The following is a 21,628-nucleotide window of genomic DNA, read 5'->3' on the forward strand; positions in this document are numbered from 1 at the left end:
AACACCAGGAGATAAGTAATTGCTGACTTTCTGTTAAATGTACTTCTACACTTTTTCTATACATATTTTAAACAAAAAGCAAATAACTTCCTTTAACTTAACTTGCCTTTTGCATTTATTATATCATGAATATCTCTTCATGCGAAACCATAATACATAGTCAGCATTATTTTATGGTTGTGTCATAGTTCATGGAAGGGAAAATGTGTTTAGCGAATTCTCCATGGACGGCATTTCTTACTGGTTCTTTGATTATCCTGTTGGGTCTGTCCTCCATCCCTGCCTCTCTTCCATTCTTCCTTCCTCCCTCCTCTCTCTCCAACAGAGCTGACTGATTGCCTTTTCAGTGCCAAGCTCAAGGACAGATGAACTAGAAATCCTTGAAGAGGATGGAGTAAGAAGGTCAAGAGCCCCAGACGCTGACAGATCCTCTGAATCACAGCTCTTGCACATCTACCTTGTGAGGGGAGGCCTATGTTTCTCTCTTACGACTGACACATTCTTTTGCACTAACTAACTTGTCTTTCTTTGACATTCTTCTCCAAAATAGACTTTTAATTTAACTCTCCAACCCCACATGCAAGACCTCCCAGTGGCCCCTCTCATCCCTCCCATCCTTCCCTCTCACTTTCTTTTCCTACATTTTCTTATTTTGCTTCCCCTTTGTTCATATCCTTTCTCTCTCATCCGGCATAGATTTGCTTCAGGTAACAATTTTTATTCTCTGTGAGGGAATCCCTGGATTCCAGCAGAAAGATTTTTTTGAAAAAGAGTCTATAACTAGTTGAACTCTGTATCTGCTCTTTTGAATAAAGCAATTCAAACTTTTGAAATTGCATGTCACTTTCATCCAAAATACATGGTTTATCATAATCTTGGAGCGGATCACGTGCCCTCCATTTCACAACTTGCCCTCTTCTCCACCAGTTAGTGGCCCTCCAGTTTCATCAAACAATCACCTTGATGTAGTGAAGAGGCTAAACAACATGGCGATTATCAGAACTATGATAGAATATATGCAGATACATGTACTTTCCAGGACATAATACAATATGTGATACATGTGCCGGGGATTGTATTCTGTTTTGAAGCGGGATAAAACCAATCAAATTTTGTCATGACCAGAACTTTAAAATCATAGGAAAGATTGTAGCACCACGACCATCTCAGATTTGCATCCACCATTTTGTCTTTCTACACCTTCTCTCTCTCTCATTTGCTCTCTGACATTTTAATATCATTATTATTACCATTACTATTATCATAAAGAGCTAGCAGAGTGGCTAGCTCTTCTTGAGCTCTAAATCCCATCTCATTTCTTTTGATCATTGGTACACTTTCCCCTTTCATATACATGCTTAGGAAAAAAGAAAAAAAATAGGATCATTGACAAAATTAGTGAGGAGAAACAACTAATTAGATAGGATGCCAAAAGATTGATCTGTAGCCACAGATGCATCCCTAACCCATCTGTATTCTGAAGGAATTCCTTTATACTCACCTGGGGCTTTCCGTCTTTCTCATCTGTGCATTGGGATGTATGTTCCTTCTACAAGGGGGAAGGAGGGTGTAGGATTTATAAGGGGGGTGGAAAATTGCTAAGTATTACTAATATTGATTCACATTTTTGCTACAAGCCTGATTAAAATAAAAAGAAAAGTCTCATTGCTGGAGGAAAGTAAAAGCAATTTAAGGAGAAGCAGCGAAACTGAAGTCAACAATTCCAATTGTCATTTATCAACTTCCCAGGGGATAGATATATATATATATTTTTTAACAGAAAGATTCATGACCTTTTAAGTATAAAATATCAATTATAGACATGGACTGCTCAGACAGATCCCAGAGACTAACAATTTCTAAATGATTATCCTTAGACGTTTCCCGTGCATTCACAGCACATCAAGCGTAGTGCAGGATAGAATGAAGAACTCTCCCTGCCTTCAAAGAGCTTACAGACATCACCAGAGACTGTTCATGGATTTATTGCTCAAGACTTTTGTATACTAAAAGGGTTCTTTTGATTTTTATTTTAGTTGAGAGGAAGATTGATTCTAAGGCTACATGTTATGGTAAAATAAACTTTATCTTTGGAATCAAACCTCTCTAAAACCGTATTTCAGTAGCACTCGTTAACTGTATAACTTTAATTCTTCTGAACTTTGCTTGCAGGATTATTAAGTCAATTATGTGAGATACTAATATATAAATGTGTACGTGTGTGTGTGTGCACGTGTATATATGTAATCAACTATATAAGAAATATATGTGAAAGTTTGCCTATCAGAGTGATGGGCACATGGGCACTCAATAAGTACTAGTTTTCCTTTTCTTAAACTATAAATTGTTTCCAATGGTGGTATATCAGATATCACAATAGGCTGTTGAGAAATGTCTCTTTCTGGAGACAGCATGATTCAAAGAAAGAGCAAGGACTTTAGAGCCACATAAGTGTGAGTTTGAATTTTGGTTTCTGGCTGCTAAGTGGCAATGAAAGAGCAGAATTTTTGTATGTCTGAGTCCAAAGCTATGCCTCTCTCACTATTCCACACTTCCAAGGCAGAATAAAATGTTAAACTAATTCCAAAGCCACCCCAGAGAATATAGAAAAGGCTTGGTGGGTCACACACAAGGAAGAGAAGCTCTGGCCATCTTCTTGCTTAGTTGGAGTTTAGCGGTTTCAGATAACGCCTACACAGTATTCCCAGTGGTCAGTTCGCTTATCATCAATTTCCACCTAGGTTCTCTCCACACCATTCGGGTATGGATTTGCAGAGTGTCCCAAAGATCTCTGGAGGGTGTAATATTGAGAATGTTTTTCCTTTGGGGATTAGTGAATCAATTATCCTTAAAAGTGACAGCTTTTTCCTCAGAAAAGCCCTTCCTAGATTTGACCATTTAAACTGGAATGAGTCATCTGACTGTCTGGAAGGCACGAGACTTTAACCATTTTTTACTGAATGCATCCATAGGTGAGGCTGCTTTCTGCCCCGAATCTGTCTGATTTTCTTTTTAGAGCAATTCTCTCTCTCTTTTCCTTATTACACATAATACCCTTTGGCAGGTATATATTTGAAACGATATGTTATTTGTCTCACAAGAAAGAAAAGAGTACAGGGAGGCATGTTTTATGATAAAGACGTCATGGCTTCCACAGTGAACCTGGAATTGGCTGGGCCTCCTCACCACACACAGGAAAGGGGGACAGGACAACCTGACAAATCATTTGTCTTCTTCTTGGGAGGCACGAAGCTTCAGAGAGAAAAGTGCTCTATCCTTCAAGTCACATAAATGAAATTTCCAAGTTAGACTCTGTCTCTCCTTATCCCTGGGTCTACTTGGGCAAGACAGTTCCCCCTCTGCACCTGAGTTTCCCCATCTGTAAAGTCAGGTAATACACGATAACCCAGTGTGAGGATTAACCAAAAATCCTATGCATGCAGTAGCTGGCGTAGGATAGGCACTCACTGACTATCAGTTTTCTAACCTATGTCTTTAAGGTTCATAGAGGACCAGCATCATGAAAAACACTTTTTGTGTGTGTGTGTGAGGAAGATCAGCCCTGAGCTAACATCTGATGCCAATCCTCCTCTTTTTTCTGAGGAAGACTGGCCCTGAGGTAACATCCGTGCCCATCCTCCTCTACTTTATATGGGACGCCGCCACAGCATGGCTTGACAAGCAGTGCATTGGTGCGCGCCCAGGGTCCGAACCGGCAAACCCTGGGCCAACGCAGCGGAGCGCCTGCATTTAACAGCTTGCGCCACTGGGCCGGCCTCTCATTTTTCTTTTTTTTAAGAAAACAAACCTTACAATGATTTCTGTGTAAAATTGCTCTGTAAGAAATTTATTTGAAAATATATGTACTTAGTTTTAGTTGATTCTGTATTGCATATGTGGGATAAAGAAGAGTAGCAGAATTAAAATATTGTGACTGTTTTCATGATTGTGTTTTTAACAAAAAGGACAACAGACTGGTTGACCAGAATTCATGCCCTGCCTATTGTATTTCATGATATCTATGTTTGTGAGTCTTGGTTTCCTCATTTGTGAAATGAGTAAAATAATACATGCTTTGCTTATGTCTTAAGATTATTACTTGGTATAATACATGGGAAGATATTTTTAAGGTGTAATATGCTGTTCATATATTCGAATAAATAGTATCAATGCACTATTTTTATATTTGAACAACTTTGCCTATCATTTTGTTTATAATCATATGATTATTTCAGTAATCTTAACATTTTATTTTATATAAAATTCCTTTATTATTATATGAGAACAGTTAGTTGTAATGAGAAAAATCTCTTCCTTTTTAGAACTTCAATGTAATTAAAGGGAAAATATTTGTGCTTTCCTATTTATCCCCTAAGATTTAAATATTGATGGGGTTCAGGGCAGGCTGCCCCAAGATGTGCCACTCTGGGATGCAGATTATTTTGAGCTGAAGACAATAAAGCCTCAGAAGACTCAGGAAGAACATTTGGGCTTCCCCCAAACTGCCTAAAAGAATTTAAGATAGAAGCCCTGTCCTCGGGACAGACCATCACCGTAGCTAACTCTGGGTATGGATAGATTGGGAGGATCCTTGCTAAGCCCATTCTTATCAAAGCTCTGAAAACCAAGTAAAAGTAGAAGTTATCCTTTGTAAGAGACATTTACATCTATGAGGGAAATCTCTATTTGTAAAGGTTTCTCCCTTTTTGTACCAGGAAGAAGGAGGGATGAGTTTATCTCTAGAAACTCTTATCAGTGCGGAAAGCAAGAACTTAAATCTGCATATTAATCTTACTCTTGTTTACTGTGCTTTTCTGGTAATCTCCCATAGCTGATTAACTCCGCACGCACGCAACATCTTCCTTTGTCTTTACCTGAAGATAGCGTTTAAGATGAGGACTTCTGCCATTTTGTCCAGTTACCCAATTTTTCCTGAGTCTCTCCCATGTACACATGTTATAAAGCTTTGTTTGATTTTCTCCTGTTATTCTGCCTCATGTCAATTTAATTCATAGCCCAGCCAGAAAAGACCCAGAAGGGGTAGAGGATAGGTCTTCCTCTCCTACAATATCAAAGAAAAAGAAGAATGAAGTTGATAGGGTTCAGGGCAGGCCGCCCCACGATGCGCCACTCTGGTATGTGGATTATTTCCAGACAATAAAGGCTCAGAAGACTCAGGAAGAACATTCAACTTTCCCCTAAACTGCCTAAAAGAATTTAACATAGAAGGCCTGTTCCAGGAAGGAGCCATTCCCATATGATAGCTATAGTATAATGTAAAATAGGTGTGATAAGAAAGGCACCAACAAGCCCAGCTTGTGGAAATTCTGTCTCTCTGGCCGCACTCTCCTCTGACAAACATTTGCATTTCCATCTCCATGTAAATTGTTTTCCTCCCCTCTGAAATCCCAAACCACTACCCCCAACATCCTTCTTGTCTTTAGCTGAAGATACTTAAGCTAGCAGCTTAATCAGATGGCCCAGTTGCTCAGTTTTTCCTGAGTTTCTCCCGTGTATACATGCTGTTAAACTTTATTTGATTTTCTCCTGCTAACCTGCCTTTTTAATTATTTGACCAGCCATAAGAACCTTAAGGGAAAGGGCAGGGGGCAGGGGATTCTCCTTTCTTCCCCAACAAAGTATATGGAAGAAAGGTAATGTCTTGGAAAATACTTAATTATATCTTAAATTTCTTTGAGCTTGCTGTTTTCTCATTTTCGTCACTATTCAGTACCTTTCCATAGGCAGATTCAACAAAATTAAAATAGCCAAAACATAGAGCTTTTCAAATGACTTCTTTTAATCTTCAAGTTCATCTTACTAACCAGTAGGAGTTGAACAGGTGAAGGGATTAAAAAGACCTTGGTTCTTTGATCTGAAAAGATGTTGATATTGACCGGATTTTCATTGGTTTGAACATTTTCATGACCAACCGTGTGCTGGTCATGTTTACATACATCATTTCCTTTAATGCTCACAACAGTATTCAGAACAATTTGATGGTCCTACTTCTCAGGCACTGATGAGGACACTAATGCTCAAAGGGTTGAAGTTACTAGTAGGTAGTAGAACCAAGATATGAATCTAGACTTGACCGACACTCTCTCATTGTAGCCAGACAGACTCACAAACTGAGATAATCAATCTTTGCCTTTGATAATGAGATTGGCCGGAACTTAAACTGGCAAAATGCAGGTGATCCTGGATCTGTTTCTGACTTCACATCCAGATCTCTCATCACTAGCTTCAATAAGTGAAGTTCTCAACAGCGAACAAACAAATATAGGATCTAGTAGCTATTGCAGCATTTTAGAGTCTAGTACTTTAACAAGATTAAAAAAAAAGTCTTCCCAGCTATTCATTAGTTAATGAAATTTATGAGTTAGGAATAACACATTATACATTGCAAATGCATCCTTTGCAGCAATGGTCATTAACAGTGGTTCTCAAAAGCCCCCAGTCAGTAGCATCAGCATCCACTAGGCTCTTTTTAGAAATGTAAATTTCTGAGCTACTTCCCAGACTTACTAAATCAGAGATTCTGGAGGTGGGGTCCAGCAATCTGTCCTCCAGGTGATTCCAATGCTTGCAAAAGTTTGGGTTCCAAAGATCCATAGTTTACGAGTAGTGATTATGTACTGGGACCATACCACAATGCTCACCTGGAGATCCATTTATTCAACAAATATTCTGAGTCCTTGTCATTGACATATCATCATACATAGCAAGACATATAGGGGCACGGGAAATATCCACAGGAATAAGACAAAGTTCTGACAAAAAAATGCTTGAAATCCAATTGGGGAGATAAGATTAATATGCAGGAAGATTGATCCCAAACCCACATGAATTTAATAAAAATATATATTATAACCCTTAATATCACATTAAGAACATGACAGAAGTGTCCAGAGAAATGAGGTAAAAATATATAGGATGCTGTTGTCAGACAAGTCTTCCTAAAAGAGGAAAACGAATGGGATTAGAAACAGATAAATGTTGGGTTACATCCTAGGCCTGCCATGTCGTAGCCAAGTAACCCCGAATAAGTTAAATATCCTCCTTACTTCTCAGGTTCCTCATATAATATAAGGATTATATAGTGAGGATGATGAGGATGTGGATGGTGATGAAGACAATGAATGACAATAATCTCATTTCATGGTATTTTGGGATTTAATGATATAAGATGCACAAAATGTTTTAGAAGGAGCCTGACATAAATATCGTGCTCAATGCATTCAAATTTCTTTCACCACCACCATCCCCTTTGTAGCATAATTACTTCCACTGATTCTGAAATTATTTCTGGCCATGAACTGTTGATAGGATTTTTCTTACATCATCTCAAGCAATCCTCACAACCTCCATGTGGTTAGAGTTGAGTTGTCCACGAAAGAAAGGAAAGAAGAGAAGAAGGAAGAAAAGAAGGAAAGAAAGGAGGGAAGGAAGGAAGGAAGGGGGAAAAGGAAGGAGGGAGGGAGGGAGGGAGGAAGGAAGGAAGAAAGGGAAGGAAAGAAGGACGAAAGGAAAGAAAGAAGGAAAGAAGGAAGGAGAAAAAAAAATGGCCGAAGCAAAAATAGTTTTACATATGTAATAACTATCATGTCAGTATCCCTGATGTCCCTGCTAGCTCTTGCCAATAGCCGGTTTCCTTTATCTGTAAAACTCAGCCTATCTCGCATATAGAGGCTTTCAGTGTATATCTGCATAAGTAAAAGACACACAAATGGATAAATAATAAAGTTGTTTTGATATTGCACCTGATTTGTTAGGGTAGGAAAGAAGACATACTTAACGAAGAGTGTAAAACATCATGTGAAGAAGTGATAATTAAGTTAATTCTTGTGAAGCACTGCAAACCACACCTGAGGAGTAGTGAGCCACTAGTGCAGGCAAATCGTTAGGAGCAGTCCATGCTTCAACAAGCCATATTTGGAAAAGTAACTAGGAGGATAAAGAGAACAGGGATATTAAGAATATTTGTACAGGGCCGGCCCTGTGGCTTGGTGGTTAAGTGCACGCGCTGCAATGCTGGTGGCCCGGGTTCGGATCCCGGGTGCGCATCGAGGCACCACTTCTCCGTCCATCCTGAGGCCGAGTCCCACATACAGCAACTAGAAGGATGTGCAGCTATGACATACAACTATCTACTGGGGCTTTGGGGGGAAAAAATAAAATAAATAAAATCTTTAAAAAAAAAAAAAAAAAAGAATATTTGTACAGAATTGTATAGTTTTCAAAACGATTTTCTACATCCTATTTCAGGTAATCCCTACATCTACCCTATGAGATAAACAGAGACATGTCTCCTGTTTAAATGAGAATTGTGCAGGTTGACAAGTGTTCATTCCCTGTAATTGTGAACGGAGGCCTCCAATCCCACTTGCAGTCCTGTGATCCTTCTTTTATGGTCTGCCATCCCCCGGCCTTTAAGTTACTTGAGCACAGTGCATGCATCTGCCTCCCATTCTTCTTTCTTATCTCGGACTATACTGGAGGCTTTGTCAACTGCTTGTTAAGTCCTTGCTTCACTCCGCTGCCTTCCCCTATGTCACCAAACCTTAACCATGTGAAACAGCAATGAGCACAAAAGACTACTCATTTTATCCTTTGCTCTTCTGCTGGGGTGAAGGGGTTAGAGAGGAAAGAGATGGAGAAAGAAAGAGGCGATCCTTAGGTAATGAGAAACAGGGAGTTGAGAGGAAGTGGAGACATGTGACCCTGCAGAAATCTTTTGCAGATTTCTCCATTTTGCTGAGTGTTGTTTCTATTTCTTCCTGCAGATAAATTTATCTAAATGTTCATAAAAATATTGAGTGAGAACAATGTTTTTCTTTTATTAAAATATTTTCTCCCAATATTGTTTTGTTAATGAAAAGGATGATGATAACTACAACACTTTATATTTATAGTCCTTTAGATCTCATCTGATCTTTGTAACAACATGAAAACAAACCAAGGTTCAGAGCAAAGGAATGACTTCTTCAAGGTCACTTAGTTTAAAAGAGAGCACAGCTGGATCCTGAAGCCCCATATTCTTTCGATTATCATATCCTGTACTTGGCACATAGAAACACTGCTATTATCATAACTTTAGACCAAGTTAATCTATCTTCAGATAGACATGATTTATATAAATCATATATAAAATTGCCACATGGCAAGTCCTGCCATTTTAAATTCAGTCGAACAGGTGAGAAAATCAGTGATTTTATACCATGGAACAACTAATTTCCGACCATGAATGAAGCTGACATCAATTTGAAATAAACAAAAGCAGGGAGGAAACAAATCAGGTTAGCCTGACTGTTTACAAAGTGAGAATTGGAAGCACAACCACGTGTCTATACACTGCTTTTGTGTCAGAAGACACTGGTTTGCAGCATTTCTTCAAGCTTGCTTTCAATTATGAGCTGATAATGACTACTACTTGGAAAGAGTGTTTTATTTTCAAGCGTATTTTGCCTCAAAGACCTACTCAGGTTCTCCAAGAGTCTGGTTAATAAGAAACATCTGCTGTATCTTCGGGGAGGCAGGATGATGTCATGAAATGGGCTTTGGAGTTGGGCAGAACTGGTTTCAAGTTCCAGCTCTGACACTTTTTTAGCTTCGTTACTTTGGAGGAATTGTAGAAAATGGACATAATAATGCCAGCTCTGTAGAGTTTCATGAGAAGTTCAAATAAAAACTTTTCTTCCAGTGCTTGCAATTATATTAAAAAATTCAATAAGTAATATTTATTTTTATGCTTTACACATTTACTATGTGACCCTACCTCACAAAAGGTGCTCAACGAATATTTGTAGCACTGCAGGAATTCAGTTGCTTATCTTAAATGATATAAGTTAAATATGAATCTTGGTTATCTATATCAAGCCCTGGTGTTGGACTGAATGACTGAGATGGTGGGGTCCAGCCTGATGGCAGTGGGATCTCTCATGGCCAACTTCCATCACTGCTGTTGAGTGCTGTAGCTGGTCTTTACAGCTTTATGATTCTTGGGGAGGTACTTGCTATTTGTTTTGCCATCTATAAGATGGGGTTAAGATAGCCGGACATAGTTTTTCTACCATACAAGATTTTGATGAAGATGAACTCAGATATTACATGTGAAAATGTTTGTAAACTGTAAAGTGCTATTCTAATATAGAAAAGCATCATTGTTACTCTCATGTCTTGTTCTGATGGTTAATGGTGTTTGTGCATCATGGATCAGCTGTTTGGCCAGGATTGTGGATTCCACAACAATATTTTTTCAGCTTAGAAAAAGCAGAGGATAAATCAGAATGCTTGAGATCATCTGCAAGATCATTTGAGTGTTTTCACGGTCGTTGTTATTTGATTGTTGTTTTATTTTTCCCCCGGAAGTTAAGTGTCTTTGTAAACTCCCCAAGTTTGTATTATTTTCTTCATTCTGGTTCAGGAATGACATAGTGAGAAAAAATCCCATTTTCACTATATTTCTGACATGTTCAAACATAAGCATATTTTGGGCCAACTTGTTCTTATGTGATTTTGGCACTATTTCTTGGCTTAAGGAGGGGAAAGATACTTAGGGTCTTGTTTTCATGTTTGTCATTTTATTTGTACGTTAGAATATGTCTATAAACTTTTTAGCTCACTGAATGGAAGGAAAAGGAACTCAAGAGTGTCCCTATCATTAATCATATTTCCAGTAACGCACAGCCAAGTTCAGTCCATTTCTAAAACCATGTACTGAGCCTCTCCTCTGCCCTACACTATGCTAGTAGATAGCGAGGAAAGGGCAGGGTTCCCTACTCTCAAGGAGTTCTATGTCTAGTCTGGGAGACAAGCGCTGATTGACAATTCATTGTGATGATTCCTTTTACATAAATACGCACAGCAGAACAGGAGAGTTCAGAATATGGCCACTTAGACTGAGGAAGCAAAACAGCCAAGGAAGTCTTCTCGAAGGAGGCTACAATCTTAAGTAAAATCATGTGTCACTTAACGACGGGGACATGTTCTAAGAAATGCATCATTAGGTGATTTCATCACAGTGTGAACATCATAGAGTATACTTACCCAAACCTAGATGGTGTAGCCTACTACTCACCTAGGCTATACGGTACTAATCTTACGGGACCACCATTAACTGAAGTGTTATGTGGTGCATAACTATATCAGAAAATTTATAAATAAACAAGACAGACTCTCAAAATGACTAGCTAGTTGTACTCCAGAAAACAATATTCTAGGAAACAATTCCATCTTTATCGTTCCCATTGTATTATACCTTGATTGACTTAATACTAATTTTCTTTCATTTGTTTCAAGGGCGAAAGTAATTATTTACCAGCCAATCTACTAGAAAATCTCAGAAGGAAAAACTCAGAGTTGGCTTTTGTAAAATATCTGATTACATATATAAAGAAAGGGGATTAGAGACATTGTTTCATCTTCCAACTAAAAACAACAGGCATGTTTCACTGTATTTAAAAACAAACATCTCCTTAAGATACAACCCTACATGTGGCATCTTCCTCAGGGTATCATGCCGAATGAAAATATTGACATGGTTTGCTGCACTACTCCACTAACAGGTTTTTTTTTTTTTTTTTTGAGGAAGATCAGCCCTGAGCTAACATCCATGCTAATCCTCCTCTTTTTGCTGAGGAAGACCGGCTCTGTGCTAACATCTATTGCCAATCCTCCTCCTTTTTTTACCCCAAAGCCCCAGTAGATAGTTGTATGTCATAGTTGCACATCCTTCTAGTTGCTGTGTGTGGGACGCCTCCTCAGCATGGCGGGAGAAGTGGTGCATCAGTGCGCGCCTGGGATCCAAACCCAGGCCGCCAGTAGCAGAGCGTGCGCACTTAACCGCTAAGCCACAGGGCTGGCCCACAGTTTTTTGAAGTTAAACATTTTTCCCTTATCTTGGAAAAAAAAATTCACTCGCTAGTTTATAATTTAAGCAGTTTTGTTAGATCAAAAGGAAAGAAAGAATGAATAGAAGCAAACAGTGCAAAATCTTTAGCATTTGAGTGATGGTACCGTATTTGGAGCGGCCTTTCTCACTGCTGCTGTACAGCACAGGCAACAAAAAGAAACCAGAGAGAGATTTGCTCAAGGTTGTTCAATGTGAGCCAGAAAAGACTGGGTATTTGCATGCAAGGCAGAGCTGACATCTTTCTCCCCTGAAAAGGTACTTTTTGTACATGATTGGTTTCAATCCCAAAAAGTAAACACAATCACATTTCATACAATTCAAGCAGCAAACAAGGCGTAGCTGCTTTTTTCAAGGGAGGAGTGTTGGGAGGCTTCAGGGGGAGATGTATTTACTACATAACTAAATACAAACGTGTTACTCAGCAGGAGAGTAGGGGAGATTGGTATGACCTCTTTGGGACGCATATTGAGGGTAGAAAGATAGGACTGGGTGGAGGTAGAGATGGGCAGAGATTGAGGAAGCAGGAACGGGGTAGCAGGAATTGCTACTGCTTCCTGCACCTTCCTAAGCTCCTTTGCACTTACCACATATGCAGGCCTTCTAGCTTCTCCTCACCTTCCCTAACCATCCCAAGCAAATCCCATCTCCACTCCTCACATCTAGTCCCTATGCAAGGCAACATGACCTCTTGGTTAAGAGCTCAGTATGTAGAGTTAAATAGCACCGCATTCAAATCCAAAAGCTGTTTGCTACTGGCTTAGGGGCTCTTGGCAAGCTAATTTATCTCTCTGAGCCTCAGGCTTTCTAGACTGAAAAAAATGGGAATAATAGTGTCTGCTGCAGAGGTGGTTGTAGAATTAAATGAAAGAATCCATGTGTTCAATGCACTGCCTGACAATGATGAATAAATGGAAGAGAATGTTATCATTTTCCTGGCATATACTGCATATATTGTTTTCATTTTCTTGTCTTCACTTAAAGAATGTTAGCTCTCTAGAACAGGCTGTAAGTAAAACCTGAAGTTACTCTGAAGCCTATCCAATAGGCTTTGTTACTAAATTCCTGTTCCTTCTCATTAAAGAATTTAGTGATAATCCTGAACCATCTGTGGTTGTGGGAGTAAATCTACTCTGTCCAGAAATGGCATTCCATTCCTTTGCAACCCACTTTTCTTTTGCCCCTCTTGTGTAGCCTAGAATGTTTGCTTCTAGACGTCCTTATTCCTAAACTCACACATTTTTCTGTTTTTGGAGACTATAAACCCCTAACTATTTTGAAGTCCTTTGTGGTGCTTTTTGTGTGGTTTGGTTCACCGTACGGGCTCAGCAGTTTTCAGTAATGGCAAAGGATTATAAATTCCTTTTGGGAGGAAGGAGTTTGGTTTGAAAATGGAATTCCCTGTTGGACAACACCATGGCACTCCCTGTATAAGACCATTTAGCCTTCCTGGAGACATATAACTTGGAACATTGTGATTTAATTTTTTAATATTCAACATCATTTGAGTTATCCAACTCCTTCTGGAGATAGATAGAGCTATGCTCTCCTGATTCCCAAGCAAGCAAGTTTCACCTCTGGTGTAATAGGAGACTGAGGACAAATTTTAGAGAAAGAGTGAACAACATCAATCCTAATATCATAGTAAGGGGACCTGAAGATCAAACTGAATCTTTTTTATAGGGTGAACATAAGGAATAACATTTGAGTAAATTGTAAGGAAACAGAGGGTTGAATCAGACGTGTGTGGTAGAGAGAAAGTAGGGTTAGAATGTAAAGCATTAAAGCTGACATAGGTAAGAAAGAACATGAATCAAGGTAAAGGCTGACAGATAAGACTGGCTGGTGGTTAGAAAGGTGAGGTCCTAAGAAAATTAGAGATCTGAAAGGCTAGGGAGTTGCGGTCAGTGAATAAGGTCTCAGAGAGATAACAATGGCAGGTCAACATCAATGCCAGTTGTGGTTTGGGAAGTGCTATAGAGAAGTGGCAGTTGTTATCATGAAGAGATCCCAGACCTCCAAGGCCCAGAGACTGTCCTGGAGCCACTTAGGGAGAATCCACTTTCCTTTGGTCCACCTTGTGTACCCCAGATCTTTGCTTCTTACTAGAGGACCTTATTCCTAATCTCACACATTTCTCTGTCTGCCTCCCCACTCTTTCCACCCGACTCAACCCTGTAAGGGTTGGTACAGAGAAGATAATGATTCAGCACAGCCAAGAATTCAAGGGAGTTAATTTGGCTATATAAGGATAATAGAATTGAGCAAAGGGGACTATGAGATATAAGCTGGAAATTGTAGGCTTCTGAAGAAGTTTTTACATGAAAGTGAAAGAAGTGTAGTTGGGAAGGTTTCCTGGGTAGCAAAGGGCATGGGGAGGTCTCCGAGGCTTGAAATGAATCAAGTGTAAATTGATGAGGATCCCTTTGGAGGACTGTGTGGGATGCCATTCAAGAAAACCACATATCAATAAAAGAAGAATGAGCAAAATGAACGTTTTTTGGACATATGAATGTGTGTCCATTGCTTTACACACAGTAGCTCATGAAATCCATACAACATCTCTATGAGACTCATATTATTATATCCATTTTACAGAACAGAAAACTGGGTTACAGGGAGGTTAGTGACTTGCCCAAGGCCACCTACTCAGTGAGGGGCAGAAACAGGTTTTAAACCTAAGACTTTGCAAATTCTAAGCCACACTCATCTCATTTAGCCCCCAGCCCCCATGTTGAGCATTTGTTAGCATATTTTATGTATGTCAGTGGAGGATAACAGTAAAGACAAACAGACTGAGTGGGCCAGGAGAAAGGGACTCAGATTTGAGAAGAAATTGATGGGAAAGGCTCACACACACCAGGGCTCTCTGAGTGAACTGAGATGAGTGAGCAACTCATGTTATTGGAAGGTGGAGAAGTCTGTAGACGGACCTAAGTATTCTAGATTTCCAAAGATAAATATGGTGAAAAGTTAATTCTATGCCACGTATTTTTCACTACAGGTAGACCCTAGAAACTTGGTTAGGGTGTTGAATAAATGATCCTGGAGCAACTAAAATTTTGCTGGGTCAGGCTATAGAGAATGTCATATATGAATGGATTGAAATAGAGTTGTCTCTTTTCTAAATGTTCATATAATAAATACTCATTTATCTATTTGTAGTGCATAGGTATGCCATTCAGTGAAATTTGACCTTATCATGTTAGCATACTGATTTTTTTTCCCAAATCTAAGATGTTATTGATAGAGAGATGTAACTTTATTTTACGTACTACTTAAAAAGAAAAAAAATGTTTCCAATTATAACTACAAGGTGTCATTAATTGTAGGACATGCTGATTTCAGAGATGTTAAAATGGGAATACATCTGCATCCTAGAATCAACCAATTGCTGTATTTTCTTCCCATCTAATTTCTATATATAAATTGAGGTCATGTCCTAATATAGATAATTTTGAATACTGCTTTTTCACTTGCATCAACATTTTCTATTGGGATTAAAAATTTTTCAAAATCACAATTTTAACAACCACATAATACTCCATCATGTGCTTATGCCATTACTTATTTAACAAGCCCTGAACTATTGGGTAGCAGGTTTTTCCCAGTGTTTCATTATTTTAAATACTGTCACAGTAAAAATGTTTAAATATAAATGTTAGTACTTGTGTTTGATCATTTGCTTAAAAGAGATTCTGTCAAACTGAATTAGTAGATCAATAGACATACATATTTTTAAAACTTCCCAGTTGCTTCAAAGAAAAGTCTTTTAGGTTAAACTAGAAGAGCAATTTTAAAATCAGAGAAAATAAGGCCAAGAAACCAGTACTTAAAGACTCTTCCCAGAATCTAGATTCAACCAGAGAAGCCAGCCCTCACTGGACCTACATCTTATTCTGGCCCTGCCCAATCCATTCTTATTCCCCTTGATCCAGAATCCATTTCAAAGCATGTGTTATTTCTAGATTGTTTCTACTCAGCCCACTGAAGAGGATATCAGGCCATCTGTCTCGCCAAATGGGTAGGAAGTATCCTGAAACACTGCAGCCTTTTCTCCGACCAGTGGACAATTCCTGGCTGATAATCCCAGTCCAGCTATGTTTTTGCACAATCTCACCTTTACTTGACAATTTCCAGCCAGTCCAAAGAAATTGTCCATGTATTTTCTGTACATGTGAGCACTGCCACATTTTGCTGACCAATTTGCGGCCAAAAGACTAAAGCAGTAACTGCTTTACCCGTCTGTATTACTTGCTTTATTGAACTCGGCCCTTTATGGGGGTCTGACCAAGGAGGGAAGTAGGGTGGGAACTGACCACACTGTGAAGACAGATTGGTTAAATTTAGGTTCACCCCAGGATCGTTGGCTAGAATATGTGGGTGTTAAGAGCGGCTCCCCAAATGGCTTACCTCATTCAGCCTTGCTTTTTCAGTCCAATCAGTCCAGTGAAAATGTGATTTACCTAGAAAAGGGGAAATATAAGAGTAGAATGAGTAGGACACAAAATTGAAAATAAGATTGTAACATAAAGCATTCAGATAAATTCAATTCTTTCAGTACACGTAGGAGAATCCCACTCCATGATTCAGGAAAAGAACAAAAATGCAATAAGAGATGATAACGTTCCTATCAAATGACTCAAACACCACCTATAGAATTTAGACTCATGTTGGGTCTAGCCTTCAGAAATGACCTGGCAAGATGAAACAAGAGTCATTTTAGAGTCTCTTAATCTCTCTAACTTTAATTTTCGGAATGCAAAGATACGCAGCAGAATCCTACCTCGTGAGCTCAGGGAGGGGTCTGGCAAATGAATCCAGTCTAATTACAAAATGCCTCTGAGATAGCAAACGCAATATGTGTATGTTCTTCCATGATTTGACTTCTCCAAAGGTATCGCCCACATGTTAATAAGCAAGTTTAATTCAGGCTGGTATGGAAGTGAGGAGTCTAATCCTAAATCTGTAATCATATACTTGGGCATGAGCATTTTCCTCAGCTTGAAAGAATACTGAAAACATTCTGATGAAATAGAATTTATATACTTAAAAAAAATTGTAGTAGAGAAGCCTTCTCTTTGACTATGTTTATCATCTTTTCAAAGAAATGCATAATTAATCACAATTGATATGCTTTGCTATTACTCTTTATGTAAGGATTAAGAGCACAAGTAATTTCAGCAGAAACCCTAAGATTCCCCTAAGATTCTAGAGCTCTACACCTTCAAATTATTTTAACTAGTATGACTTAAGATCATAACTGTTTTATTTTACTATCCCAGAAATGTCAGACATTAAGAAACAAATTCACATTCACAAAGGTCAAGGTGAAAAGTCTTTTCATTTATGTGTGTTTAAGTTATCAGTGTAAATATTTTTACTCAAATACACACAGCCTTAACATTACATTTCTGTCTTCAGTATCATTGTTCTTCCATGCTTTCTTTATGTAATATTTCAAAAGAAGACATTTTATGCTTTACTAGTTATAAGACATATGCAGTGGTAGTATTAGAAATCAATCTTCATTAAGATCATGTGGGAAGAAAAGTTGGCACAGCAACTTCCACTAGAAAGAGAAAAAAGTTTCTTGGATTTGCAAAGGACACTGTGGTAGTTATAATCCATCTAGGTTTCCATCTTCCCAATACCCTCAATGTAAGAATCCTAACTAAAAATGCTGATCACTGATCAATATGTTTTATGTTAAGTCCTGAACTTATTAAACTCGTCATCTAATTTCCCTTCAACTCACATTTACATGTAATCACCAAGCAAACTTAAATATATCATTTTAAAATTATTCATCGCAGCCAGTAGCCATTTTCTGATACTCTTGTTCCTGTTTCTCCCAAACTAGGGCTAAAGTACATACTTTTGGAGATGTCCTCAGAGTGTCCTGCACATAATTCTATCACAATATTTTTCATGTAAGATGATGGTTGATGGTTTAGTATGTTCTTCTTCCCCACCATACTGCTGTGTGAAGGAGGTGAACACATCTTAACCACTGATGAGACAAAAATTATTAAGAGGTGTGTTCACTACTTCCCCATCCTTTGCTCAAAAAAGCCATGGGACTTTGTCCACTTAGGTTACTCCTCATCTTCTCTATACCACTTCCCCTTCATTTGAACATAGTTCTTTCATTTCCAGACCAGTTTCTGGACTTCTGTGATGGAGAATTGGGACAATTGATAGAGAATATAGACCTAGAGTGTTGGAAGGAAAGGAGATGGGGTTACAAAGGACAAGGACGAGAGAGCTGATTCTCAGGAGAAAAACAGAGAGAAGAAGAAATTGCATTATTAAGGTGGAGAATACACAGCACGGGAGTAGTGCAGTGAATCTAGGGGTCAGCAGCATCAGAAGGTCAGGAAAGGGTAAATAAGAGAGGGAGAGATTAGGAGAGGAGGAGAGAGAGCCAGTTACTTAGGTAGTTGGTTAGTTTCTGGGTTACTGAGTAAGAGACCCTAGGGATAAGAGAGTGATGTTAAAGAACAGGATAGAAGAGAATTTTAAGAAGTTTAGGGGGGCCAGCCCGGTGGCACAGTGGTTAAGTGCGCGCACTCTGCTGCGGAGGCCCGGGGTTCGCAGGTTTAGATCCAGGGCGCTCACAGACGCACCAGTTGTCAAGCCATACTGTGGCGGCGTCCCACATAAAGTAGAGGAAGATGGGCATGGATGTTAGCCCAGGGCCAATCTTCCTCAGCAAAAAAGAGGAGGATTGGCATTGGATGTTAGCTCAGGGCTGGTCTTCCTCACAAGAAAAAAAAAAAGAAGTTTAGGGACCATGTCCTCCAATCCTCTTCATTGGACTTTGAGAGAGATGAATAATGACTGAAGTCTCTCTGGGCATTAATTGACTTCTTTAAGAGCAAAACATCCTGGACTGAATCAATGTGTCTTTATGTTTAAAGGTATTACAATCACTTATGCACCCTAATTGTCCTGTACAGTGTCTGGTAAAAATTGTACTTCCAATAAGAGTTCATTGAATGAAAAGAATGCCTGAATAAGTAAAATTCTGTATGGTTAATTTTTCTACTAGGGGAAGAAGTTAAAAGACGAGAATTTAACATATATGTAAAAGATTTGACACCCTGTCATGTACACATAGTGACCTCATTCATCTTTCTTTAATCAAGGATAAAAACTATGCTTAAAAAGATATTTAGAGGAACAAAGTATAGGTCTTATACCAGAATGGAAGCAGAAAAAAAGAATGAAATATCAAGATTCAAGTTAGACAAAATAAAAGTTTCATTTATTTAATAAAAATTAAGTTGGAGGCAAATGGTCAGGTAGTGAGGATTAAAAGAGACTGTGTCCTGAGGAGGCCTGCAAGTTGGTGGGTAAGAGAAAGGAACCTAAAAAGTGATCACACTGTTCTTAATAGAGGGAAGTCCAGGCCTCCTGTGAAGGCACAGGGGGAGGAGCCTTCTAAGGGTCAGGCGTACCTTCATAGAACCTACACCTCAAGGATGAGCAGTAGTTCACCAATCAGAGAGGAAGGCATGTCTGGCAGAGAAAATTGCATGTGCAGGAGCTTGAGGGAGTGAATAGGCACCTTATGTTTGAAAATTTCAAGAAAGCTATATGTTTAGAAATTGTGGTGCTATTAATGGGGGTGTGCTTGGGATGGTGGAGGGTAAGGCTAGAGGTTAGGTTCAGATGAGGAATGCCATGAAAAAGTGAATGGTATGATTAATTATTAAAGAACTTTTCCAGAAGATAAGAAGGAGATAAGATACACACACACACTTATTTATTTGTTTATTTATTTATTTATCTTAAGGTAGAGGATACCTAGCCAGCCCTGGTGGTCTAGTGGTTAAGATTCAGTGCTCTCACTCCCTCCGTCCAGGTTCATTTCCCAGTCAAAGAACCACACCACCCTGTCTGCCGGTTGTCATACTGTGGCGACTGCATGATGCTGAAAACTATGCCACTGGTATTTCAAATGCCAGCAGGGTCACCCATGTGGACATAATAGCACCTGAAGGTGAGAAGGTGGCACAAAACACTGGGCAGGGTTCTGCTCTGCTGTACACAGTGTCACTAGGAGTCAGAATTGACTCGATGGCACTAACAACAAAGAAGATGCGTGTGGAAAGATGAGTCTATAGCAGGCAAAGCTGGTGAAAATAAATCCGGTGTGGGTGCTGTGCAATAGTCCATGTGAAAGATGGCGAGGGCACTAGAGGAGAGGTAGGATTTGAAAGACATTTTTGGATTGACAGGATGTGGTGATTGATTGGATGTGAAGGGTGAGATCAAGGGAAAAATTGAGGAAGATACAGAGATTTGTGGTTTCAGTGACTCAGTGGATGGGATATGCAGGGAGAGAAGCCCAAGATTCAGTCTTGGATATGTGGCATTTGAAGTATTTGTAAAACATCTGGGGCTTTTAGCCATAAACCATATTTCTTGTACTAAGAATATAACCTGGGTTTTTTTATACAGATGAGCATCAGCCTTATGGACATAAGACAAGGAAAGAAAGTTGACATGAAAACTCTGGTCAGGGGTGGGGGTGTGAAACAGAGTTTAAGAGAAAGGGAAAACAATTGCTGGGGACAGAATCCTATCAACAAGACAAAACCAAGATACTGTGGGAATCTGGGGGTCTGAATTTAAGAGAAAAGAAGTTCAAGAAAAATGAAGGCTTTGTCCTCCATAAAAAATCAGGGTGTGAAAGAGAGTTTAGGATTTGGATTTAGAAGACTTCAGTTTCCTCCATCTGAAGATTATCAAGGGATATTGATAAGCTCCACATTAAAGAATGTGTGAGAATATTAAAATGATATTTTCAGCAGTAACAAAGTGACAGTGCTTCTGAATTATAAATTATTATATAAATTTTTGCTCTAAAACTATACATTTTGATTTGATAGAAATGTATTTTCGTTCCTTCTTTCCTTCCTTCCTTCCTATTGGCATTTGGGTACCATAAACATTTATTGAGCATATACTTTAACAAGCACTGCTAGGAAATAAGAGCATCATATTCAAGTCTAGAAGAGCTTGGTTCCAAGTTCCAGAGGGAAGATATCAATTAATTCTCACTCCAGGAACTGGACATGGATTCCCGGAGAAGTTGACAATGAAGTTGGAAAGACTAGTGAGGTTTTAGCTTACAAAGAAAATGTGCTGTGAACATAGCAGATTCTTAGTTAAAATTTGTGCAGCGAAAGTCATCTTCAGTAAGACTGCATTTTTACCAGGCGAATGTAATCCCCAGAATTTCTATATTCTTGCTTTAAGATTTAAAGGGGCTGCGTTGGACATGCACATTCTTTGTTCTATGAGCTTTGTACATAAATGATGACCCAAATCAATGAAAGATTTAATCCAAACTGATGCAAATGCAAATGCCCTAGTTTCAGACAGCTGCAATGGTTATTTCTGTACATCTGGGAAACAGCTGTCGAGCCTCATCTTTACAGTGGTTTTTGTTTAACTTCAAATGAGTGGCAAGACTAAAAGGAATGTAGGTGATTAGAAGGTGGCAAACATTTCAGAAGTATACAGGAGTTTCTGAGCATTTTTTCTATGAGAGCTTCTAAATAGCTCACCTCTCCTAGAGCTGGCCTAATGGAATGTTCTCATGGATTACCTTTCCCCATCCAAGCTCCGAGGGCGCCTAGGCTGGCTGGAGGGTATAGTTTGTTTAACCATTCCAAAAGCACTGTTCTCCAATGATTACACAGA

General features: G+C 39.0%; 1 long non-coding RNA gene across 5 annotated transcripts in view; it reads right to left on the minus strand.

Annotated features, from left to right (window-relative positions):
• Positions 1 to 21,628, minus strand: part of LOC147916645 (uncharacterized) — a 1,218,588-nt gene that overhangs the window by 346,070 nt on the left and 850,890 nt on the right. For all 5 annotated transcript variants that reach the window (XR_015552701.1, XR_015552703.1, XR_015552704.1 and 2 more), the window contains one exon: positions 16,325 to 16,377. This is a non-coding gene — a long non-coding RNA (uncharacterized LOC147916645). The remainder of the gene's footprint in view (positions 1 to 16,324; positions 16,378 to 21,628) is intronic.

This window comes from Ceratotherium simum, chromosome 7 (assembly GCF_057802395.1).
Source record: "Ceratotherium simum simum isolate JZ-2026a chromosome 7, ASM5780239v1, whole genome shotgun sequence".
Classification (NCBI taxonomy): Eukaryota; Metazoa; Chordata; class Mammalia; order Perissodactyla; family Rhinocerotidae; genus Ceratotherium; species Ceratotherium simum.